The sequence below is a fragment of the Rattus norvegicus genome, chromosome 2 (assembly GCF_021556685.1).
Source record: "Rattus norvegicus strain SHRSP/BbbUtx chromosome 2, alternate assembly SHRSP_T2T, whole genome shotgun sequence".
Taxonomy (NCBI): domain Eukaryota; kingdom Metazoa; phylum Chordata; class Mammalia; order Rodentia; family Muridae; genus Rattus; species Rattus norvegicus.
This window is the reverse complement of record NC_141535.1, coordinates 72,659,984-72,687,231: the sequence shown is the minus strand read 5'-3', so window position 1 is coordinate 72,687,231 and position 27,248 is coordinate 72,659,984. Positions and strand designations below refer to the sequence as shown.

General features: G+C 36.1%; 1 protein-coding gene and 1 pseudogene across 1 annotated transcript in view; both read right to left on the bottom strand.

Moving 5' to 3' along the window:
- LOC147996129 (large ribosomal subunit protein uL29 pseudogene) overlaps window positions 1-20,443 on the bottom strand; it is a 59,153-nt pseudogene extending 38,710 nt beyond the window's left edge.
- Window positions 1-27,248, bottom strand: part of Cdh12 (cadherin 12) — a 1,210,919-nt gene that overhangs the window by 832,570 nt on the left and 351,101 nt on the right. The window contains exon 2 of the mRNA XM_087621288.1: window positions 13,563-13,658. The gene's annotated coding sequence lies outside the window, so the exon portion shown is untranslated. The remainder of the gene's footprint in view (window positions 1-13,562; window positions 13,659-27,248) is intronic.

Here is a 27,248-nt window from a genome sequence, read left to right as displayed (position 1 = left end):
ACTAAAGTGAAAATTCTGAATGGAGAAGATTTGGCTTGAAACTTCTTATAATCATGTATCTATAATTGTAATTTGGAATTACAAATATTTTAATTGTTTCATCTAACATATTTTCTTGTAAGGGATACATGTTTCTATTCCTTTACCTAATTCAACCTAGGATTCAAAATAAGAAATATAAATATATAATAACTCTATCAAGCAGGTGACCACATTGCAATTTATTCTTCTGTCCCTTGAAAATGGATGTACATTTCCACCTCAAGTGCAAATGAAATATCACTGTCAGTGCAAAAGTGACCACTGGATCCTCAAATGTGTCTATTATGATAAATAAAAAGTGACTTCATTTATGTACTAAGACACATTTTACTTAATCTAAGTTCATTTAAAAGGTGGATTAGTGTGATATCATTACTCTAAGAAAAATATAAGAATGAGTGTTGACAATGATATACTTTTTGTATTTGAAGTGACATTTGACTTTATTCACAGTGTGTAGTACACAAATAAATTAGCATATTTTCTGAGATACCTAAAATTGAGTCCAGATGCTTATTGCAACTTGATTTGGGGGAATACCAGAAGAAGTTTGCATGCCCCCCTTCTTACATATTTTCTCAGGTAAGGTTTCCTTGCTAAGTGGTTCTCTTTATTGTAATACATTACAAATAATACATGGGGTCTGATTATTTCTATGAAAGGACATAAGTTTCTTTTTTTATTATTGTATATTTTATGTATTTACATTTCAAATGTCATTCCCTTTCCCAGTTCCCTTTTTCCCAACCTTCCAAGCCCTGCTACTGTGAGGATGGTCCTCCTCCCACTCATCAACTCATGTCACCACCCTGCCATTCCCCTACATTGAGGAAACGAGCTTCATAGAACCAAGGGTTTCTCCTCCCATTGATCCAGACAATGTCATCCTCTGCTACAAATGCAGCTGAAGCCATGGGTCTCTCCATGTGTACTCTTTGGTTAGTGGTTCGGTTCTTGGGAGCTCTGAGGGATCTGGTTAGTTGATATTGTTGTTCTTCCTTTACCCTTTCAGAATTACTCTAATAACACAGTTACCAGCTTTTGGGAAAAGAAGTTACATTGTTTCTCTTGATTCTTAAAAGTCTTATGTGTCTTTTGTATTCATCTTCTCATGAGCAGTTCCTATTTTACACTGCATAGGGTAGTGTCCCCCCTTGCTGTGACAGCTTCTGAATAAATTTTTGCTTTCCATTCATCTGCCACATGTTGGCTATTCACAACCTAAGTCAAGTCTACATTAAAGCAGTGGTGTCTTTTGTTTTCTCTGTCCTTTACCATCCTTTATGGTGTGTATGTGCATGTGGTGTGTGTGTGTGTGTGTGTGTGTGTGTGTGTGTGTGTGTGTGTGTGTGCATTCATGTGCATTCTTTAGCTATGCTAGCAAGGCTGCTATGTCTCATATTCCAGAGATCCATACAGTATCTGCTCCTCATATCCAATCATCTTTCTTTGAAATAAACACATTTCAAAAACAACAAAAACAACAAAACAAAACCAAACAAACAATGATTGCCGTCCTCTTTAATAATGTGACATTAGGACCTCAAAATGCATTCTAACAACCTGATAACAACCGATCATGATAATACCAGGGGTTATTGAGAAGTACATATCCTAAAACTGTTGTTCATAATGAAAGCTTTGAATTGTAAGTACATTAATTATGCCTTGACAAAATAAGTTCAGAAATATATGAGTTGAAACATTTATCTTTCATCACTTTCTAGCCTTTTTCGAATGCAATAGTTGATTTGATAGTATGCAATAACTGATTTTATTCAATCGAATTTTTGGACACCATGTGTAATGTGACAGCATAGTTTATGTATAATATGTTACTGAATCATACTGATCTTTCTCAGTTCACAAATGAGGTGCTTTGAATAACAATAGCCAGAGAGGATTACATATTTGAATTTGATTCACCAGGGAGTGGTACTATCAGAAAATATTAGAAAGATTAGGAGCTGTGGCCTTGTTGGAGAAAATCTTCATTGGGAGTAGGCTTTGAGACTTCAAAAGCCCTTGCTAGACCCAGAGCCACTCTCTCTACCTATGGATCTGGATGCTGCTCCAGTGCCTGCCTGATGGGCTAAACCTTTGGAACTCTCAGCAAGCTCCAAATTAAATGCTTTCTTGTATAGGAGTTGCTTTGGTCATAGTGTCTCTTCAGTGATGAACACAAATATAAGCCTGTGTAATGAAATAGTTCTATGTATTTAAAGTAAAAATTCTTTGGATTACATAGACTCTACCTTACTTATCAGAAGTTATAACACCTGCTCCTGAAGAATTGTTCATTGTGATAAACAGAATAGATCGAAAAGCTTTATAGAATTGCAAGTTTCCCAGGTGGCATGTGACAAAGCCACTCCATTAAAAGTATAAAGTGTAAATACCCTCTGACGTGTCTATGTAGACGAGAACTAAATGAAAAGGAAGCAGAGCCAAAAGCAATACATTGCACTTCCAATGGACAATTGGATACAAAACTTGAGAAAAAGTTACTGTCAGCCTTGAAATGAATCCACAGTTTAATATCACAACACAAAGAAGAAATAAGTACACATCAAATAAGCAAGAAATAAATAAATAAGATGGTTTAAGAGTTATGTGGAAAAAGATATGGAGATGAAAGACATATACAAGATAGAAAGACGTTGTACCTGTCTGCAACAGAATGGTGAAGGATAAAGGATAGCAGTGTGATCCAGGAAGAAAGGAAGGTTTGAACCAAGGCGAACCCTGAAATTTCCACATCTCAGGAAAATGATGCCTGAGAAAGTTGTGTAGGCAAAAGGCCTTTCCATTCTTTCAATGTTGAGAAGATTTGTTTGACAGGAAGATAATAAGACAACAATAGCAAAGCGATCACTGCTATCTTTGCAACATGTTCAGGTTAAATACTTCACGAGAATTTACTTACGGATTTCTGTAAACCAGAGAGCACTCTGGGTTGAGACAGAATAATTTGTGACATGAGTCAGTAGTCAGTTTCTTCATGAGTGCTTTTATCACTTTGAAAGAACTGTGCTGATAGGTGCCAAAGAGCCCAGCGCAGCCTCGTGCACTGCAGACTGAGTACCGGATATAGGAAGGAAGCTCCCTTCTGCACAATGAAGAAATAGTTCTCTATTTTACTGCTTTCATGGAGCAGCATATGCTTCCTCTCTGCTTTCAGATTGTGCTTAGAAGGCAGGCATGCCTCGAGGCAAGAGAATAGATTTCTAAGAACATGAAAAGAAACAGAATGGATAGCATGCTTAAGGAAAAAAGTTCTCCATCTGTCTCTCCAACACAGGAAAAAAAAAGAACTTTAAAGGAGCATACCACTCTTTGCAGAAATATCCTTTAAAAGTGATAAGTAAAAGTCTGCATCAGTTGTCTAAGTTAGCTCTTCAACTGTGGAAGACTTAGAGATAAAAGTGAGAAAATGATAACACTTCCAAATCTATGAATTTGATTCCTAGGAAAGATAACTATTTCAGGGAAAAAGTTATTATATCCAAGAATCTTATATCTTCCCAGTTTAAATAGCATCATCTGTAAAGGAGTGATGACTTTAATGAAATACGAATGGAAAACTTATATGGCAGCTTTGAATATATATATCATATAAACACAGGAACATATATGTCAAGAAATCAGTTGTGTAGGACATTTTATTAATAGAATGAAAGAGCAGTTATGAAGCTGACAGAAACTTAAATCCCATTAAGTGTGTAGTGGAATCTATTAAAATAACTCTAATAGAAACGCCTAGATCCTTACAATTTGAAATACCTGATTTGAACTGTGGGTTCACCGCTTCATTTTCCAGAGGGAAACTGAGAAAAAAACTCTAATTATTAAAAAGGATGTAACCTGGTTCATCAAAGGCCAAATGCTCTACTATGTGTTTAAAAATTAGAAGTATAGGTGCGGAAGTAGTTGCTAAGCCGTTCCCACGATATATTGTTCTTGCGGAGAATTTGAGTTTATTCCCTTGCACCCACACTGGGCGGCTCAATACTCCCTGTCACTTTAGTTCCAGGAGATCTATCATAATTCTCCAGTATCCATGGGTATTGCACTCATAGGCACAAAACACACACACACAAACTGAACTCAGAAAAGAGTTGTTCATCTAATTCTTAAAACAGTCCTACAGCAATGCATGCGATTGCAGACCTACAGTGTTCTGCATTGTGAATGAAGAGCCCCAAGTCACACTACTGATAACTGATTTAATGGAATAGGAATATCAGTCACTGGCAAAAGCAATCCTCATAGTCAGTGATTCAAATAAAAACCCTGGCTTATGCATTTTGTAGCTTTCATGAAACTCCTCAAGTTCTATTGTAAAATATAGTATGTCGCTGACAATAAATTATAGATTCCTTTCTTTTGCAAATTGAAAATAGATTCTTCTCTTATACAACACATCTTGATCACAATATTCCCTCCATGCACTCTTCAATGCTACCACCACCTCCCCTCTTCCACAGTTTCCTCTTCAGAAAAGGGTGGGCCCCCAGCAGACAACAGTAGGGGTTAGGGGAACAAAACAAGCTACAATAAGACAAGGCAAATCTCTCATATCAAGGGTGGACAAGGCAACCCAATAGGAGGAAGAGTCCCAAGAGCAGCTGGAGTCAGATATAAACTTACTTTCACTCTTAGGAGTTCCTCCCCAAACACAGAGATAACAGCCATAATATATACAGGTCCATGCAGGCCCCATGCTTGACGCTTCAATTTCTATGAGCCCATGTGAGCCCTGATCAGCTTATTTGTTAGGTCACTTCATCCTGTTACATATGTCTTCTGATTTTCTTGTTTTGTGACAAAAATTTATAATTTTAAGAACTCAGTGACCATGCTCTAGAGAAAATGATGAAAGGCTTCAACTGAATTCTCACTGAACATCATGTCAGTGTAATCTAACCTTGGTCATGGACAGATGGGTTAAAATTTGCAGTTGCGTGGATACATATATTTTAGCTAGGAATAATTATGTTTCTATTTCCTTTAAAACGTGGAAAACTAATCAAATGCATCTCCAGAAATTCTTTCCAAGCACAGGCCTGATGCTAGATAAGGCCACCCACAGCATTCTCACTCAACTTTCTCTTACTCTTGTATCATCGCTGTCCTTGCCAATATAACCACCCAAATTCACGACTGGCCACTTTTCTGCCCTGCTCTCTTTCCATCTTCAGCAGCACTTGACCCAAAGGGAACATTCCTCGCCGCACTTCGTCTCACCATTCTAACTTTGTTTCCTTTGCTGACCACTTAACTCAGTCCATTTTCTTCCTAATCTCTCTGACCTTTCCAAAAGGATTCCCCAGATCCTGGTCCACTAAACTCCATCTGTAAGAAACTCATGTGGCAAGCTGTTCGCCAAGATCATAGCATGTGCTTGGGCCTCTCTCCGTTCTTCTACTTTCTTAGAGAATGAAGGTGTGTGATCTTAGGGAATGATCCTCTTACCTTAGTGTTCCTCATCTGTACCATGAGTACAGTAGAGCAGAGCCCGTCTCACACCTGCCTCAGGATGATTTGCTTAATGAATTACTGCTTGTAGGAAGCTGACAATAATGTGGGACAGATAGAATATGGTTTGCCAAACAACTGAATGAAGGTAAATTAAATATAATTTATATACCAGGAAAAAATCATATTTAAATTGTATATAACTATGACTAAGTGCCTAGTCAACATTTATTTCTTATGTGTTTAAAGGTAAAGCAGATTTTAAACCCTCAGCTTCCAACAAAACCAAGCTTAGGCTTCTCAGAATGGCTTCACACCTCACCTCTTTTTCATGATACGATTATTTTGCCTCTGTCTTCTTGCTTTTTATCACTAGTGTTCTCCTAGTTTCCAGATAGTTTCATGTCTCACTTGTCTGGTCATGACTCCCATAAGCAAAAATTTCTCCCTCATCTCTGTTTCCCTACAAGGTACTTAACAGGAGATAAATAGTTCCTAAATAATGGAGTTGTTTAGCAATTTCCATAATGTGTCAAAAAAAGCAAACCCTCTCTACTTGTCTGCAATGCGCACTGTCCATGGGACCTCATCACTTACTACTCCCCTGTTCTCTCCTAACCTCAGCACTCTGATCTGCCTGCTGGCCTCTGTATTTATCACGTATTCCACGAGCTGATTACTCAACATTGATTTCCCTTGAATTTTGTACTCTGATGCTCTGACCTTCCTACTTTTTCCTTTTCTGCTAAGAAAATTGACCAATAACCTGATCTATAGGCAAGCCTGTCAGGCATTTTCTTGATTGATGACTGACATTGGATGGCTCATGAACTGGGGTCAGCACCATCACTGATCCTTTGATGTATAAGTAAGCAAACAGATGAAGGCAATAAGTGTAGGCATCTTGAGGACATCTGCTTCAGTTCCTACTTCCAGGTCCTGCCTTTCTTGAATTCCTGTGTGAACTTCCCTCAACTACAGATTATGATCTGGGTATATAAACCCAATAAACCCTTCCCTTCCCAAATTGCTTTTGGTCATGGTGTTTTATCCTAGCAATAGAAAGCAAACCATGATTCCCTTTAAAGTATATTGAAACAAATTTGAAAATTTATTCCCTTTAAAGTATATTGAATAAATTTTACTTAAATATACTTTCACGGTTTAAAAGGTAGCATACTATTTTCTGTTCCATCTGTACTTACAAATGTTCCTGGCCATGCAGATGCTTGCTCTGAAAGGTATTTTCTAGAATTGTTCATCTATAAATAATTTTATTGTCAACCATGACATTAGTGTTTAATTTTGAGATTATAGTTTAAATAAAATGTTTATCCTTTTCTTCTCCTCTCTCCAAGCCTTCCCTTATACGCCTTCCCACTCTCCTTCAACTTGGCCTCTTACTTCATCAACTGTTGTTACACATATATGTCTATTTTGTCTACACACTAGAGTGAATGCATTGGAATGATTCATAATCTTTAATAATTAATTCATAACTCAGAATAACCTACGCTGCAGCTAATATAAAGACGGGATGAAATTACTCTTGTGTAACTCACTTCAAGTGTCTGTAATTAACTATAAACTCTCATGAATGTGGATATTTGCTGTAGGGTAGAGAAAATGTAAAGAAAGTATCTAGGAGAGTTTATTACTTGCTTGTATACCACTAACTTCATTAAGCAGAGAACAGTGTTGTCTGGCCTCAGTGAGAGAAGATGCACCTAACCCTTGAGAGACTTGAGGTCCCAGGGAGTGGGGAAGCCTGGCTGGGTGGGGTGGGGGTGGGAACATCCTTTTAGAGACAGAGGAGGAGGAACTGTCCAAGGGGTGGACTATGAGGGGGAAAACAACTCAACTGTAATAAAAAGGATTAATAATAATTAAATAAAGAAAAACAGAAAAGAAAGAAGACACTTAAATTTTAAAGTAAATAATAATATTCTGGAGGTTTCTAAAGGGAGTTATTCAGGAGTCTTCGGTTTAGTGGCTTTGATCAAGATAGTTTGTATACTTTGTGAAAATTTCAAAGAAAAAAAGAGATAAAACCAGTACAGAAATGATAATAAATGTATTTAAGTATACAATATCTCTGAGGGATGCACATTTTCAACTGTTAATTTGATTTTAATAGATAGAAGATAATATTGCATATTAATGAGGTGCAATTTAAAGTTTTTATATATATTATGAAATAACTTAAAAAATCATGCTTAATGTGATCATGGAGACAAGTGCTTTGCATTTTTTAATGGCAGTCTATTATATTTGGTATTTTGGGACCCCTGATATTTACAGTTAAATTAGAGACATAACTATGAAGTCAAGTTATTTTTCTCTATTTTTAGTGTTCAATTAAGCAAAAAATTTACTTTTCTCCTTAATATCATACATTGCTTTTTTTCTACTCCTTACTACTCTAGAAAAATGACTGATAAAGACATTTGTGTTAGAAAACAGAAAAAGACACAGATATATAGAAGGCCAACAGCATAATAGTCTGAGCTTTTATCAATCTAAGAATACTTAATCATCATTACACAGGAAGAAAGAGCAGCAGCAAAAATGTACAATGAACAATAATTTAGCCTTCTCTCCTCAAAATGGATGGCCCCAGCATGGGAGATGTAATAGTTGAATACTAGTGTGGGTGCCACCCAAATGATATTTGGCATTTTATTATTCTATTATCAAAACGTGCAATATAACTTTCTGACAGCAAAATTAAGCCATTTTAAAATATAAAAATGAAATACAGCACATCAAATATATATACATATATATATATGTATTTATACGCCCACGCAGACAAACACACACACACACACACACACACACACACACACACACACACACACACCACACACACACACACACAAAATAACTGCCGGTCAGAATCATTTATGTCTTACTATAACAGGTAAGAATTTCCATATGGAATCATAGTTAAGGAATATTTTGTGTTAAACTAGATTGATTGAAATAAAATTTCCTCATATGCTGCAAAAAAAGTTTCAAAATTCTCGTCAACAGTCAAATTATTCTTCTGGTCTATCATTGTACTTTTATATGATTAGGAAGTTAAATTGTACAGTGAACTTAATTTAAAAGAATACCAGAAAAATTAACAAAGTATTAGTTTTCATAACCTTTCAAATTTGATTAAGGTTTCTACCCTCAAAAGAAAATGAAATTTCCCCACTGTTTAAGATTTTCTCATTTGTACCTAAAGATATTTGATTAGAATAATTTTTCAAATATAAACAATTAGTAACAGGCCATTTATTTACTAAATGTTATAGGAGAGAGCCAATTGCATGAGTCACCTTCCCTAGAGTACTCTTGAGTTAGGATTTCATCATGAAATTTCACAACATAAATACTCACTTTTGTCAACACAAGACTCTATAAGGATTAGTTATTTTTAAAGTCATTTTCTATACATTGTCCAAGTAGAAATGAATTTGATCTAAGGAATTTATTAACAATTCTCTATGGTTTATCTAGGCTTACTAGTGCCCAGAAATGTACTTTACTGCTTATTTAATTTAATTTAGTGTGTAGGAGGTCTCTTTTTAATCAACTTTAAAATCATGTTCTGCTGACTTGCAAATCAGGAGGTCAATGGTAATTGAGGGAAGTCTTAACAGTTTCGACACTCTCCCTGTAAAACAAGTGCTGCTCTGTGTTATGATACTTTGCTTTGCCATATTGCATTACGGGGTTAAGAAGATGAATGCTCATTGCTTTTAATCCTCACCATGATTTATGAGCCTCTTGATATCCTTTCCCTAGAGCAGCTACAACTGTGCGGTTGTTCTGCCTGCTGCTTAAATTACACAGACATCTGCAAAGTAAATTATGGATTGTTGTTCCATAGACCATAACCAAGCATTCTCTTCATCTTGCCTGCAGTATTTTTTTATTAGAACAAAGAATCTGTATTCTCACGGCTTATGGACTGAGGGAATGCAAGCTAACCAAAGTGATAGCACCATGGCCTAGACTGTGACTTGTCATATAATATGTAAGCCACATAACATATAAACAGGGCACCCATAAGGATATAAGAAAAACAAATCTAAGTTTTTTTTTCTGTGCACTTATCTGTATTGAATGGATAGTGTCGTAAGGCTTACAGAGGACGGTGACATTTAAAACTGATTTAAAATATGTTTTATGGAATAAAATCCGTGCAAATGACCCTTAAACTCTCAGTGTTGAATATTTTAATTCCATACTACGTCCTTCCTATAAAACTTAAAATTAAAAATTGAACAAATATATTGGGGGAAAAAGTGGAAAATGTGAGAACTTTCACAGAATTTTCCCATGCTGATATTTTTCATATTGAACTTGCTTTAGCCATCCTGTAAATTTGTAGTCATGGTGAGGAATAGGAACGTCTTTCTTTACAATAAGAAATCTGGCAGAGGCCAGGTTAAAATAACCAACAGTTCTGTATTACCTTGTCTTTTCAGTTCTTGTTAATCTCTGTAGTTGATGAATCATAACTGCTGATGACAAGTCCATTGTGAAATCCTAATAGGCATATCTAAAATTATTAACCTTTGACAATCCCCCAAATTAGAAATATCTCTCCATTTATTTTCTTCAGATCTGCTAATTACAAAGGCAAAGGAAATCCTGTCTGGGGATGGTGTACTAACAATTTACAAGTTGATTTCTACTTATTTCTTATAGAGTGCATTTAAAATTAAGATTCTGTGAATCTTTTTTTTTTTTTTTTTTGAGCCCCAGCTGTTAAGTCAGCGGGACGCTGTGAGCAGAAAGGAGAAATGTCCTCCTGACTCCAGCTGAGCAAGACTGCTGCTTGGTCTGTCTCCATCAGCCAGTGTTTCACCTCATCATCAGCTCAGAGCTGGGGTTTCCTGAGGGTCAGGACCTGCCACTCAAGACAATCCTCTAAAGACTTACTGTTTTCTAGGTCTCCAAAGAAAGCTCTTATATATCTTTACTTTGAATCTGTCTGTAGCTCATTTTGTAAACATTACTTATTTTCTCTACTCTGTCTCATCATATTTAAAATGTAAAAAGAAAAAAAATGCAGCCTTAACCCTGAATAATTTTATTTAAAGTCTCCTACAACATTAATATACCTACAGAAAAATAGATGTGTCTGCAAGCAATTTTTTAAATGTGCAAAGGATGCACAGGGACATAATTAAACTTGAACTTTTAAAATAACAGAAACTGATATGCAAAAACTAAATTGTTAAACAATTATCATAGTAATCTGCTTCCCCAAAGTCCCAAAATAACCAAAATTCTCTTCAGGTTTTTCTTTCCTTTGTTCAAAATGAGTCAACTACAAAATTGTTTTCTGTATAACAGGGACTCAAAGCCTAAACACGTTTTAGATCCCTTTTTTTTCCTTTCTACTATCTCCTTTTCCGGGTTTATCTGCCAAGTTTCCTCATATTTAATATCCATTTAATGAGTGTAAATATCGAAATGGGTTAAAGTTTACCGGACACAAATTCCCTATTTCCCATTTTTTATGACCAGTAATAAATATGGTTACCTAAACAATGACAGTGCATATGTCAGAGAAATTTGAACACTGCTGTTTAATGACTTTTACAAAATGTTATAGAAGTTGACATTTTTCCTTTTGTTTCATAATAACTATAAGACTATTGAATGCAAATGGGCCTCATAGATTTTCTATTTGAAATTAAAATAACTAATGGCAACATTCTTACTCATAAGTACAATTTTATACAATGATAGTTTTAGCAGTTTTAGACATTATTTCCTAATTCTATTATAGGCATGTTACCTTCAATCCTATTTCCATAGGTGAACTATTTGAAAACAGAAAAGAAACAATGTCAAAATAGTCTCTTTGAATGTCTAAAAGAATGTGAAATTCACTCTCACTAATGAGAATTGAACGTCTCAATTTCTTTGCTTTTCATCAGGCTCAGATCTTCAAATTATTCTATACTAAAGAATTAAGAAATTCCCTTTAATCATTGTTATAAATTCAGTTAGACAACAGAATGAAACATAGGACTCTTGACAAGATTGCTTTTCTCTTCATTAATTTTGAACTTTGGATATGTTAAAGACTAATAAAGACTTAAAGAAAAAGTTACATTCCTTTTTAAAGTGGGTATGTTCATGATATTTACTTATAAAACACCCATATATGAGCTATCTTCGGTTTTATCTGTATTACTACACACACATATCAATAATTATTCTAGAATTGGTTAGTATTAAAAACTATATTTATATTATATAACATACTTAGGTTGAAGCAATCATAGGATTTTTGAGAAAGAAACTTGCCAATGACAGGCATTAACTTAGAAATGCTAATCTGTAATACATAATAATACTGAATTTGTCATGATCAAAAATAAAAAACTGAATCTGTCTTAAGCAATCCAGATTTTACAATGTCAAGATACTTTAGGTCCAAAAGAGAAGTTTTAAATTCTGATTACAATTACTAATGGAAAAAAAAAATAAAGAAACGAATGGGTCAGACCTGTGACATAAAAAGATTAGTTTCCTTTCAAAATGTATCTTATTTGGGAATTTTATCAGAATTCACATAATTTTTACTCAAGATGACAGGTGAAATTACTTGATGATATTATAGAATTAGGTTGAGGTCCACCATGCTTTGAATGAGTTAATCTCAGAAAAGGCACAGAAGAAATAATGTCTTCAACTTTATACTTATCCAGGCATACATAGAGAATTTTTAAAAATATTATAACAATATCTATAAAGGCACATGAGTTTAGAAAATTGCTTTCGTCATCTATTTACTTTCTTTTTCCTAAGATTTATTTATTTAATGCATATGAGTACAATGTGGAGGTCTTCAAACAAACCAGAAGAGGGCATCATATCCCATTACAGATGGTTGTAAACCACCTTGTGATTACTGAGAATTGAACTCAGGACCTCTGGAAGAGGAGTCTGTGCTCTTAACCACTGAGGCATTTCTCCAGCTCTTAATGTTTCTTCTTGAGAAATCTTTCTGAGATTCTAGAGTAATGGTTAATCTTAATTGAGAACTGATCAGGGATAGAGAATGTCACAGCTGTTTTGACTACAGCTCAGAATAAATTCTATCATTGCCAGATGGGATGTGTTAAGTGAAGCACTTTAATCGCTGTGCCCATGAAGGAAAACAAAGTGTTTGAATATCAGAGCGTAGATCTATCACAGTGAATAACACCATAGAGTTGCCAGCAAAAAAGAAGCAATTGAACCTGGATGGGCCATAAAAAAATTAATAAAGAAGAGAAAGTTTGTCGTTTGTTGTTTTCTCTCTCCACATGCAAAAACGTCTTCTTCCTTTTTTTTTCTTTTTTTTTTTTTAGTGGCATACACCTTTAATCCCAGCAACACAAACTGGCACAACCATTCTGGAAATCCGTCTGGAGGTTCCTCAGAAAATTGGACATTGAACTACCTGAGGACCCAGCTATACCTCTCTTGGGCATATACCCAAAAGATGCCCCGACATATAACAAAGACTCATGCTCCACTACGTTAATAGCAGCCTTATTTATAATAGCCAGAAGCTGGAAAGGATTCAGATGTCCTTCAATAACTTCATCTTATATTTGCGATCAAAATGAGACACATTGACTTAACACAAATAATACCACAAATTATGAGTAGAAAAATTCCGTAAAAGAGATGACAGGAAAAAGACATCCATTTTATTAAGAGAAAAATAGGCTTTCTCAAATCTAGATATTAATTTATAAGGCATGAGGAAAACAAACAAACAAACAAACAAACAAAATAAATAAATAAATAAATAAATAAATAAATAAAAGTCTCCTTGGAAAAAGAAAAGATCACTTAAGCTTTACAAGATTTTATGATCTATCATAAACTTCTATTTCATAAAAACTTTAATTTCTGCTAAAGTAGAAATAAATAAATGTTATAACATATTCTTTTAAGATTTTTATGAAGTTTGTTCTTCGAAGAATTCATTTTGAGCTTTGAGGCAGGCATTACTGATAAGAGGTAGCACCTACCTTTAAAAAGGCTACCATTCTCTCAATACCCCAGACTTCGCTTGTTTTCCAACGTCATTACAATCCTCCGTACAAAGGACCAGTCAGGTAATTGTGCTAGAAGGCAAGAACAAACAAAGTAGGAATGTCCGCTACCTCTGTTAAACATGTATGTGTTTGCAAATTCTATTTAATTAAAACTGGTCAAAAGAAGATGGAAAATTCGTAAGAACCCAGCAGACAATTTCCTCTCTCATTTACCTAAGAATTGACTATTTCATTAGCATCATATGAAGGTATCCTGGACATAGTTTCTAATAGTTTGCAGCAAATAGAATTTAAGTAACAAATATTGACTTATCTTTTTTCAATTTCATTTTTTTCATAGCTGGGTACAACTTTGCTTTTGGGAGCTTCCTATGCTGAGTGTAGCTTTTTAGACTTCCCTTCTTTTAATTATCATGAAAACCTTTGAAATGTAATTCTCCTTTGTATACAACACAGTCCATGAACCTCAACTGAGATTTTCCTCCTGAATTTCTCATGGTTACAGTGAGACTGGGGGTAGAGTGGACCAGACATAGAACTTAAAGAGTTATTCTCACTTCTTCATGTGCAGGGCGGTATCAGAATAGCTTATGGTTTTGCTATCAATTGTTTATTTTGGTTTATTACACAGTTCTTTCCTATGAAGCTACTTGGGTTCTGCTTCTGTATTTTTCCCTGTTTTGGGTTCAGACACAAAGAAGTTCATAATCAAGAAAGGTTAAATCCTGATTGTTCAGTGGAAAAATTCTGTACTGATACTTTATATATAGTTTTATAGTAGATACTTGTCTATTCTTGGCCTTTCATTTTTTGCTTGACCATTCATCAATTCATACACTTATTTATGTACACCAGTGGGAACTCAGACATCACCATATAATGTTCTATGTTATTATCTAATACTGCATTGCTTAGTTTTTACCACAACTGAGTTCATTTTTGTCTCTTGTGAACTCTTTCGTTTACAATTTTGTTTTGAAATAACACATTGGTTTATTTGAGCATTCATCTGGTGAGGTTCAGTACTATGGTTGTTTGAATGAGAAATATCTTCCATAGGTTTGCATACTACATGACGTGTTCCCAATTAACGTAACTGAGATATACTCTTGCTGGTGAACGGATGTCAGCTTGGGCAGGCTTTGAGAATTAGTAGTCACACTCCACATTTAATTTGCAGTTTAGAGTTTCTCAAAAACATGTGTGTCCTCCTCAGCCTCCACTCAGAATGCCATACCTGCCAATTGCTGTGCTTTCATACAATGATGGGCTCTTATTCCTATGCTACTGCAAACCTAATAAACTCCTCCTTTTTCATGAGATTTTACCATAGCAACAGAAGGGTAACTAATATAAAGCCAGTGAGGGAACTTGTCCCAAAACTTAGATTCATATGAATAACAGAGTTTGTTATTTTCCTCACTTTTCATAACTGCCAGAATACACACACACACACACACACACACACACACACACACACACACACACACACACGTGCGCACGTGCACACACACACACACACACACACACACACACACACACACACACATGATTTTTCTTACTTTCCTAAAGAATATATACAATGAGTCAGGTTAACCTAAAACTAGTAAACATTAGGAAGGTGACATTCAGCTGTACTCTAAATATCTACGATTATAGCCACACAAAATAGTGCTCTAAGCATTAATCCAAGAAACCTATCCTGATGAAGAAGGGGTTAAAGGCAGAGACCCATAGCTGCCAAAAATGCAGATAATAACTAAGGACTGTGAGCTTAGTTCTAAATAAGTCATTTACAATTTTTATTTCCTACTCTCTCTGAGACTCAGGGGACATGGTTTGGCATTGAACAGGAAGTATGTATGAGCCATCTCATAATATGTAGGGCTACGAAATCCCAACTTCTAGTATTTATACAGCCGTTACAAGCATTAACCACTGCTAATTATATTTACCTATACCAGGCCCACCAAAGATCAGCCCTGTTCAATAGCCCCTGAAGATGGGCAGACTCATAGGACTCTCTTTCACAGATGAACTCTCAAGTACTAATAGGTTCTTGGATAAGCAGGATAATTATCTTTAGCTGTCTAACCACTGCAGAAACCCCCTAGACTTCAGTGAATAGTTCAAGACCCTTAACCATTCCATTGACCCTGGTTCAACTAAGCAATTCATAAAAGAAAATCAAACATTTATGAAAAAAATTTTTTAGAGAGGAGGCTGAAGGAATGGGCTCATAGGAAGTTGTGAGAAGCTGGAAGATGAGTTGGTCAGTATGGATTGTGAGCATGTGTCAAAACAATGTGAGAAAATTTTCATTTGAAAAGTAATATATTGAATTGCGTGGATGCCTCTGTGAATAATGCAGACATAGTATCATACTTTCAAACTGTCTTAAGGCAGATGAAATATGGAAAAAGGAAAAGACTACACAAGAGTGGGTAGCTGATTAACACATTTAATAATATCAAGTGAAATAAACCACAATTACTCAATGGTCACTGTATGAAAGGTGGAGTTAATATTATAAACAGAATATGTAGGTATATGTCTATACATATAAAATTGATATATGTAACAAAATGAGATTCTGGTAATTGGACAAAATTAGATTTAAATGATCATAGCTGATTTATTACAAGTGTAAAGATGTAGATATCACTTGGTTTGAGTAATTTATTACTTACAAGTAGTTATTTATTGTAGAATTTTGTTACTACTTCAGCTGCATCTTCTCAGGACAAGCAATCGATCTCATGTGCTTTTCTTCTTCCTTCATTTTTTCCCAGAGAAAATTGTTTATAAATGATAGTACTTTATCTTGGCCAGAGTTTGGTGAGAGAAATAAGATAGTGTATTTCATCCTGAATATGATGGGTTGATGCATTAAAATCTCTAATATACTTCTGATAATTTATTCTTCATAGGAAAAAAAATTCATATAGGATGTATTTTGTATTTGTTCTCAGTTAGACTTTTGAACTGTAGCTATGTTTGATATCATAGGGCAATTAAATGAGGAAAGAAAAATTTCTTATAGAGATTGATATTTTACTGCATTGAAATAGAATATTATTATCTATTTTAGTAATATATTTGTTGGATTTTAATCCCATGCATTTAATAATTCTTAGCCTTTCAGCTAAGATCAAGTATAGACATGTATATTTGTTAAGTCTTACGTTAATTCTTAGATGCAGTATATAATAGTTAACATTTATTTTAATGTAATTGTTAAAATAAATAAGAGAAACATATTTTGACTAGAACTAAAGGAAAATTTGTAGACATGTAACTTTTATCTCTAATCACTCTCCAGCCATGTTAAGGACATTATGTCTTATAGATAGATAGACAGACAGACAGACAGACAGACAGACAGACAGACAGATAGATAGATAGATAGATAGAGATAGATTTTCATGAATTAATGATAATGTTAACTTTTCAAGCAGTAATTTCTGGATTTAGGCTCTAAATCCATGAATTAGGATAGATAGGCTCTATCCTAATAACAGTACTGATTATCTAAATCAACTTAAAAGAAACAGATATTAAAAATCTTCAATGATGATAACAATATAGTCTATCATAATGACTCCACAGTCATTATAGCAGGAAAGAGATTCATTTATCCAGTACTTAAATAAGTAATTGTTGCTACAGTCCAGTGAAACTATATCTGTAAGAAGAGATACGCCTAGGTCTGAGGATATACCTTAGTTTGTTAAATGCTAGCCTAGTATGCATGGAATTCTAGTTCAATTTCCAACACCAGTCAAAGCAGTTATAGTAGTGCTTGTCTATAATTGTAGAGTTCAAGATGTGGAGACAAGAGGGATGAGTGAATGAATAAACAAACAAGACTTAAAAAGATATGTCCAGCCTGATTTGAAGGGTTCGTGAATTACCGAATCCTAAGCAATAGAGAGCTTGACACAACTACAGTGTATCTTTTCAAATAGTTGAGTCATTTCTATGATGACTATCCTTTGCCCTGAACAATAATTAGAAGTTATTGTGGAGTTAATGTTTGTAGACAAGGCTTGTCTATACATTACAAGGAACATTCAAATTAACATTCATTTAAGTACACAATTGTCTTATTAGCTCTGACTACCAATTGGACATATCCTATTGTCACCTGATATAGGACTCTCAATTGAAAAAATGTCCACATTAGACTGACATCTCTGTGGAAGTTTGTCTTGACTCACACCAAAATGATTGAGACCATTCCTAAGTAGATGATCCTAGGGTGTATAACAAATCCTGTTAACCATGAGCTAAGAGACAACAGTCCTCTCTGTTTTCTGTTGTAAATTCTTGCTTGAGTTTATGCTATGATATCCTTTAATGAAGGACTGTTACTTAGAAGGGAGAGCCAAATTTTTTCATTTTATTTGGTTTTATTTTTGACTGTAAAAATCCAAAGAAACTTTTGAAAGTTTTTACCATTGTTACAGAATATCTACAATGTAGTAATAATCTGTAACCTTAGAATCATATGGCCCCGGAGGCATATAAAATTAGAATTGTTTTTTAATAGATATTAAGTGATATCCTACAACACAAAAGTTGTAAAATATTAATGGAATATCACGAAGTCACTGACACATCCACCTATGACATGATCTTAAAACTAGGTTACACAGTCCCGATTCATCATTATTTACTTCCTCTAGCAAAAATGTCAATATTCTTTTTTATACTTTTTACTATACAAGGTGCACAATAATTATTGGTAGGCGCTCTACATTTCATTAACAATCCAGAATTTTACTTTTGTTTAACAGTGTTGTCATTTTCAAAGACTGTAGACTTTTAAAAGATTTATATTATGATACTAATGTAGTACAATGGTTGGCAAAGGAGACAAAGAATGAGTTTCAGACTGTCTGAAAGTGATATGTTTGTGTGTAAAGTAGACAAGAGGTGGAGTTTTCTTAATTGGCAACTTGTCACAGTCTAAAGAGAACAAAGAAGTTGGCTTAGATTGGAGTAATGCCCAGATTAGATTAGCCAGTGTATGGCAGGTATGGGGGTAAGGGGGAGGGGTCGTCTTAATTGTCTGTAGATGTAGGGATGTATTATGTGAAGCACTGTGGCAGCACCTTTGCCTAATGAATAAAGATTTCAAGGAGCCAATCACTGGATGAGTAGGCGGGACTTCTGGATCAGAGAAGGGAAAAGGGAAAGCAAGAGAGAAAATAGAGCTTTTGCAACAGGAGATGATCATGGAGCCCAAAACGTAGGTAGCCATAGGTAGCGGAGGCTCCTGATTCAGGTGGCTGATCCTTTGGGATCCGCCATGGAAAAAATTAACTTAGAATGGCTTACAATTGAGGATGCCAGTTGCCACACCCAGCGATTGTATTACCTGGTGGAGAGATGTCAGATGTGGGGGTCAGAGAGTCTGCTTGGCTGAGAACAGGTCAAGCCAGCCCGTCTGCAGGTGCCATGCTGGTGGTAGCATGGGATTCATATTTTAACAAGATCTCTGGTGTGTAATGCTACTTTTAGAAGCAAAACTGTGTGAAGAACTATTTCTTATGTGCATTCTGGACAGTTTAAGAAAGGTAAACACAAGCTTGTAAGCAAGGCAGCAAGAAGCATTTCTACATACATTCCACTGCAAGCCTCTGCTTGAGTTCCTGTTCAGTTTTCTTCATGGCTTTTAAGTCAAGTAAATTCTTCCCTATCCCAAATGGCTTTTAGTTACGGTCGTTGCCAAAACTACAGCAAGGAAGCTAGACAACTGATGACAATGTCAACACTTCTGAAATTATCTCTGATACCAATTACCTTCTCCTCTAAAATTCAACAGTGGTTTATTTCAGAGAGAGGACCCTGTGAAAACTTTTGGAGTCGAGATGGCCTGCAGATGTTTCATCGAAGACATACCTTACCTGATCTACATATGGAAGTGTGATCAAGGACAATTGCAGGTTCATAGTATGGCTTAGGAGGAATGTCCTCCAGGACAAACATGGACACAGGGTTACAAAGTGCTGGAAGGAAGAATTCAACAGGGTGCTCAAAGGTACATTTGATCAAGTTCTGCTTGCAATACTATTGCTAGCAGCTAGCTGAGAACTATATAAGTGTGGCAAAACAAAAGTTGTTCATTTTGTATGTGAATCCAGAGTCATGGGTCTTTGTCTAACATTACCCTCTTTCCAGGATCTTGTGATCTCCTCAGCTATTTGACTAGGGCAGAAAAACCTATCCAGCACATAATATACTACTACATAATGATTATACGTATAAATCCTTTATACTATTATCTGAGTAGAGGTGAAACTTAGGCTATGAATTAATAGCCTGAAAGTCAGCCCGAATACACACAGTGACCATCCTCTCACTGATGGTGAATTAATTCAGATCATCAATTATTCATATAAAATTGGATTGTTTTTCTTTTTAATATTAGCCAGCCATGTGTGTGCTCTACCATTACTCCGGTGTATTCAAGCATAACTTAGAGAATTATTTATTCTTTCAGCCACTGTAAATTCTGCTATGCCCACATCATTTGTCAAATCTTCTCCACATTCTGTCTACATTTACTTTCTCAATGTGAGATTTTTCTTTTTGCCTTTAATAGAAGCTCTGGATCTGAAGGAACACACAGTGCACTGAGCAAGGCTATCTCCACCAACTATTAAAATTTCACTACTTCTTACTCTCAAATCGCATTGAGTTGTTTGATTTCTTGTATTTATATAAGATTTTCCATAGGTTATACCTTTAACTTCACTAACACAGCACAGACAAAATTCCTTGCTTGATCTTTGGCACTTTAGGGCAGCAAGATAACCATTAACAACCAGCTTATGATCACACTTCATGTTCCATAGCAACAAAACCTAATGAGCAGTATCACACTTTCCTGAAATGGAGATGGGTAGATGGACCACGATTTCATTGAGGCCTATTAAAGGAAACCAAGTTCTTCTTGGTCAAAATTATTAAATCTGAGTTCTAACCTAGGACTTGGGTAGAAATTTAACATTTTAAACTGTCCAAGATTTTATAAGTAATTGTACCATCCAGTAGGAATCACTCCATCTGGGCATGCCAAACTGCTTGCCAGTGGACCAGCTTAAATAACACCTGAAAGGCTTTGGGGCATGTCAAAATGGTGGGAGTAATAGTTCTTACTTTAACGAGATAACAAATTTATACCCCCAAGAAGCACTCCCCTGAATACAGTTGCTTACAAAGCATTACTATCCCATCTTCTTCTAAAAACTGATCTTAACATTTTTCCAGTTTATATATTAATCCAAACCTTAAGCCTGCTTACTCTGGAACTGTGGACATCCTTACTCTCTCCAGAGAAACTCCCCTTATGCATTTGTAGGCTGTTTGCCAACTTTTATTGCTTATCTCTCTCCTTTGACCCAAGGTCATAAGACACAAATATCATTCTATATCCTTTTTCCTCTTACCCATATCACTCCTACTGGCAGCTGTTAAGATTGACAGCTTACCTGCCTTTTATTCCCTTCTTAATATAAAGAAAATGACCTGTGAGCTTCATTCTGTGCCCACTTTAAAATGATTTTATCAGTACAGCTATAAACTTGCAAAAGGGAATTCAGATTATTAAATCACCACCTATAGCATATATAATTACTGGTTTTCATTCCTTACCCTATAAACCTAGACATGCTTCTCCTAAAATGCTTATACTAATAACTTTCTAGATGCAGAATATTCATTAATCTAAACCGTATTATTGCAAAACTCTTAGAAATGTCTCTAGGCATTCATAGATCAGTATGCCTAAACAAGTTTCTACCTGGTATGTGGCAGGAAACTCCCATCATTATTCATCTGTAATCACCCTCAAGGATTTCTTGTAATTCTGGAAACTATTCCTTTCTCCCTTAAAATTAATATTAATAATTCACTTCTTTAAATCTCTTTATTGGAATTCTTCTTCTTCTTCCTTTTGTAGATTACATTAAATGATTATAACTTTTCCACTTGAATAGAAATAACAGATTTCTTCAAGATATGTATATGTGTGTGTTTGTGTTGTGTATGTAGAATTAAAAATATATTCTTCTCTCATACAATACATGTCACTGCCAGTTTCCCCTCTTTGCAATCCTCCCAGCTATTCCTCATCTCCCCTGTCAGCCGTAGGCCTCCAAAAGACAACAGTGAAGTAGTACAAAACAAGAAAATATAAGATGCGGTAAAACCATTATAGTAAGGCTTGACAAGGCAAACCAACAGGAGGAAAAGAATATCAAGAACAGGAAAAAAGTTAGAGATATATTTGCTCCCATTGTTAAAGTTCCCACAAAGACCTAGCTAACAGTCACAATGTTTATGCAGTGGACCTGGTGCAGACATCTATAGACCACATCCTTGCCTCTTCAGTCTCCGTGAAGTGATGTGAACCTGCTTAGTTGATTCGGTGGGCAAAGTTTTTCTTGTGTCTGTCATTTCCTTTGACACCTTTAATCTTTTCTCCCTGCATGTCTTCCAGATTCCCTAGAAAAATAACCTGAGAATTCCAATTTAGACACTGTCTCTTGAGTGAAATGTCTGGTTGTGGGTTTCTACCTTTGTTCCCATTTTCTGCAGAGGAAGGAAGCTTCTCTGATGACAATTGGACAAGGAACTAATTGATGAAGATAGCCACCATTTCTTCTCTCTCTCTCTCTCTCTCTCTCTCTCTCTCTCTCTCTCCCTCCCTCCCTCTCCCTCTCTCTCTCCCTCCCTCTCCCTCTCCCTCTCCCTCTCCCCCTCTCTCCCTCTCTCCCTCTCTCCCTCTCTCCCTCTCTCCCTCTCTCCCTCTCTCCCTCTCTCCCTCTCTCCCTCTCTCCCTGTCCCTCTCTCTCCTTTCTTTGTTCTGGTCCTGTCTAATATTATCCTAGGTTTCTGGACTATTCAGTCTCTAGTTCCTGGTTATCCAGCAGTGTAAGGAATGGACTCTCTCTTGTGGTGTTGACCTCTAGGTCAATCAGATATTGATTAGCTTCTCTCACAAGTGCTGCACTACCATTGTCCCAGGAGATCTTGCAGGTATGTCACATTGTAAATTGTGGGTCCTGTGGCTGGGATGGTGTCTAGGTTTCTCTTTCCATATCTTTCACTGTGTTTTCTCATATCAAAGAGACTACAAGTAGGGTTGAAAACTCTATGAAGGTATCACCTTGACCTCATTACATTCGATGAGCTCTGTAGATGTCCTTGGTAATGATGCCCTGAGGTCAGTTTCACAGGGTGATCTTGTGACATAGAATCTGTCTTGTTTGCTTAGGAATTTCCAAAGGACCCTTTGACCAGCCAATAACTCAATGGAGTGCAGCCTAGTCCCACCACTGTAAGTATTGTCTGGTTACCGGAGATGACCAGTTCAGATTCTGTGTTCTCAATTACTAGGAGTCCTCACTAGAGTGATGCTCATAGATTCTAGGAAGTTTCCTTGCAGAGTAGGGTTCCACACTGTGCCCCAAATGCAACCCAATTCCAGCTGTCTCTTGTTACATATTCTCCCTCCATCCCACCCCCATACAAGATCCCTCCTGCTCCTGTCTCTCCTTGTTTCCAGTCCACACCCTCCAAATTTATTCTATTTCCTTTTTATAAGAATGCCCATGTGAGTTCCTTATTGTCCTAATCTTTAGCTAGCCTCTCATAGTAGATTTTAGTTTTATTATCATTTATTAACTAGTTAATATTCACTTATAAGTGAATGAATTCATACGTCTTTCTGTATCTGGATTAGCTCACTGAGGATGTCCTTTTTTTTCTAGTTCCTTCCATTTGCCTGCAAATTTCATGATGTCATTTCCAAAAATAGCTTATTGTGGCTTTATTCATAGTGGAGATAAACTGTGCATAAAATCTGTGGTATATACATCACATATGTATCTATAATATATTATATACATTAAATATTCTTGCTATGGCAAGCACTTCTACTTCCATGCCTTTATGATCCAACTATTTTCTGCTTCCAAGTCATTATTACTGTTTGACATCTTCTCTTAAGTATCATAAGGACAATTAAAATGTGATTATTTTAAAAGGGCATTACATTACTGGGACATTGAATAATTGATCATAAAGGTATTCCATGTAAACTCCTTAGGAAAAGAACTTATCTTTAACTATGATTCAGTTTTTCCTCTTCCCCTACCTCCCTCTTCTTTCCTAGATCATTTCCTCACATCAAACACCACAGGATGGATCTGTACAGATTGTGCAGCATCCTTTCCATGCTTTGTCTCATTTCTGTTCCTGCTCATCATTGTAATGCAAATTTTGTTAATTTCTTACTTTTAATGGCCACACTATCAAATTTTAATTCAAGTACTGTTGTTTTTCATATCTCTTCTGACTTTGTGAAGGTTGTTCCAACTCTTTTAGTGATTATTCTTTTTCCAAATTTACATCTTTAGTTGTGTATCATATGAACTTGAATAAGAGATAGAATAGTAGTATAGGTATAAGACAAGAACTCTTTGAATTGTTTTTCATCAGACTGAATGTCTAGTTGAAATAGACCATCGTGTTTATGTTTTAAATGCTGTTTACACAATTTGACATAGCCAAAATATCCTAAAGTTTATTTATAAAATCTATGAAATGAAAAGATCATCTATTCTTTAAGATTCATCTAAGATCAAAACCTCAAGCGACAGGACATGCTTACAAGGATGTTGAGAACATTTCTCCGTTGCTGGTGGGATTGCAAATTTATACAACCAATCTAAAAATCAGTTTAACAATTTCTCAGAAAATTAGAAGTAGTTTAACCTGAATAACCAGCTATAATTTCCCTGGGTACATGCCCAAATAGGCTCCACCATACCACAAGGACTCATGTTCCACTATGTTCATAGCAGCCCTATTCATAATAGCCAGAAACTGGAAGCATCCCAGATGTTGCTCAACTGAAGAATGGATACAGAAAATGTATTCAGCTACTAAACACAAGGACATTATCAATTTTGTAGGCTAATATATGGGACTAGAAAATAGCATCCTGAGTGAGGAAACCCAGACCCAAATGGACCTACACAGTATCTACTCCCTAGTGTATATTAGCCAAAAAGTACAGAATAACCATGATCAATGCCACAGACCCTCAGAAGTTAAACAAGAAGGAAGGCTCAAGTAATGATGCTTAAATCCCACTTGGAAGGGGAACAAAATAGTTATGGGAGGCAAAGGGAGGGAAGGACATGGGAAAGAGGGATGGGGGAGGATAATGTGCAGCAGGATCAGATATGTGGAGAGAACAGGTTAGAAGATCAGGGCCAGGAGGATGAATAGAAATAGGCAATAGCCAAGTCTGGGAGAAGGCCCAATCTCTAGGAAGTCCCAGAGACCTAACATGGTAGAGCCTTCCAGGATTCAATGCAGGTAGCCACAGCTGAAATACCAACAGTGGGGGTATGGAACCTGAAGAGATCACATTCAGTGTGCAGAGGGGAAACACAGTGAAAGGATGAGGACACCAATCCACCTATAGAACTTTCTAGTCAAAATTGATTCTGCTTAAAAGAAATGAAGGAAGAAAAAAATGGAGCAGAGACTGAAGAAATGGCTGACCAGTGACCAGCCAAACTTTGGATCCATCACATGAGCAGGCAGCAAATCCTGACACTACTACTGATTCTAAGATGTGATTGCAGCCAAGAAGCTAGAATGGATGTCCTACCCAACAACTGACTGGGACAGATGCAGATACCCACAGCCAGGCATTGGATGGAGTTCTACATGAAAGAGACAGGGGGAAGACTGAAGGAACTCAAAGGGATGGCAACCCAACAGAAAGACCAAATGAGTCAACAAAACTGGGCCTCTTAGAGCTCCCAGAGCCTGAGCCACCAACCAAAGAGGTTGTGTGGCCTGCTTTGAGGTCCCAGGCACATATGTAGTAGAGGACTGCCTTGTCTGTCCTCTGTGGGAAAGGATGTGCCTCATCCTAAAATGATTTGATGTCCCAGGGTTGGGGTATCCTCAATGGGAGGGGCACTCCCACAGAGGTAAAGGAGAATGCAGATGGAGGTAAGAACTCTTCTAGGGGGTGACCAGGGAGGAAGCACTTAGGATGTAAATAAATAACATAATTAATTAATAGAAAGACTAGCTTCAGTGGCTGATTTATTTATTAAATATATTACGTTGAATACAACCTTTTCCACATTGAAACATTTGATTTTAGATTTTCTCTTCCAATGTTCTATCGCATGTCTATCATTCTATACTAAATTTTAAATGACCAAGTAATATATATTTACACTAGCCACCATATAAACATGTAAACATGTTATATGTGAGTGTGGTACATTTCTCCTAGTTGGTATCAAAATGCAGTTTATTTGTCTTCATCTAAAATTAGGAGTCTGGCATTACATGAAAAACACAGGAATTTACAATGAACTTAAAATAAACTTACAATATCAGAATAATCCACACTAAATTCCAGCAAAATAGGTCTCAAGACAGTCACCAACATATCATCTGTCGTATTGCAGAGGTCACAACAAACACATGAAACAACAAGTTAAAATACATAAAGGCCTCTATGGATGACACTGTTAAACCATCCACATATGGAAACAACAGCACAGGTTGAGAAGCTTATACCAATCAATTAAACCACCAGATTATGAGCCCTTAAATATCTGACTGACATATAGGACCTGGCAAGTGGGTCAGTGAGTAAGAACAATTTTTCTGAATCATAAGCACCACAAAAATCTAGGTATTAAGCCCATGCTTCCAGCCCCAAAGTCTCAAGTTGCAGCAGATGCCATGTCTGAAACTCCAGTGTTGAGGGGTTGAGGGGCATAAGCAGACAGGTACTGATGTATTGTTTCCCAGCCCACCTGGTTGAAGTGAAAAGCTTCGGGGTCACTGAGAAAACTTAACATAAGGCATTAAGTCAGAGCATAGAGGAAACAGATACCCAATGTCTTTTGTTGAACAACCCAGGAGAGAGAGAGAGAGAGAGAGAGAGAGAGAGAGAGAGAGAGAGAGAATGATAATAAAGTCCACCTATAAATTTAAGTACACATATTTCACAGACACATACATAACAAACACGAGTTTAAAAAACACATGAAAAATGTTGAGTGGCAAGATTTTATTATTCTAGTATGTATGTCATTTATTTCTTCTCCTCTCTCTCTCTCTCTCTCTCTCTCTCTCTCTCTCAATCTGTGTGTGTGTCTCCCTCTCTATATTGCATTTTATGTATTTTTCTCTCTCTTTCAGCTTCCTCATTCCATGGCAGTGACCCTTTCACAAAGAAGTATGCTTAGGTTGTAGGTTCTTGATAGAGAGAAGTGATTACAGGCCATTTTCCTTGGCTCTAGCCATTGAATGCCTTACTTAAGGGGCATAAACATAAACAGTTTATGTCAGAAATACATTCTGTACTGATTATGAACTCCATAATAATAGAGAACATAATTATATGTGTATGTAACCAATACCTAGATTGCAACACATAAAAAAAACAAGTTTCATATTATACACAAGTGATAAGTGTCCAAGTTTCCTTTACATAGTGAAATAGGCCTGGATAGTCTCCCAGTGTTACCAAAAGTGCTGCATTTTAAGATTTAATATTATCTGAAAATTACACCTGATTTCCTTAGTGGATCACATATCTCT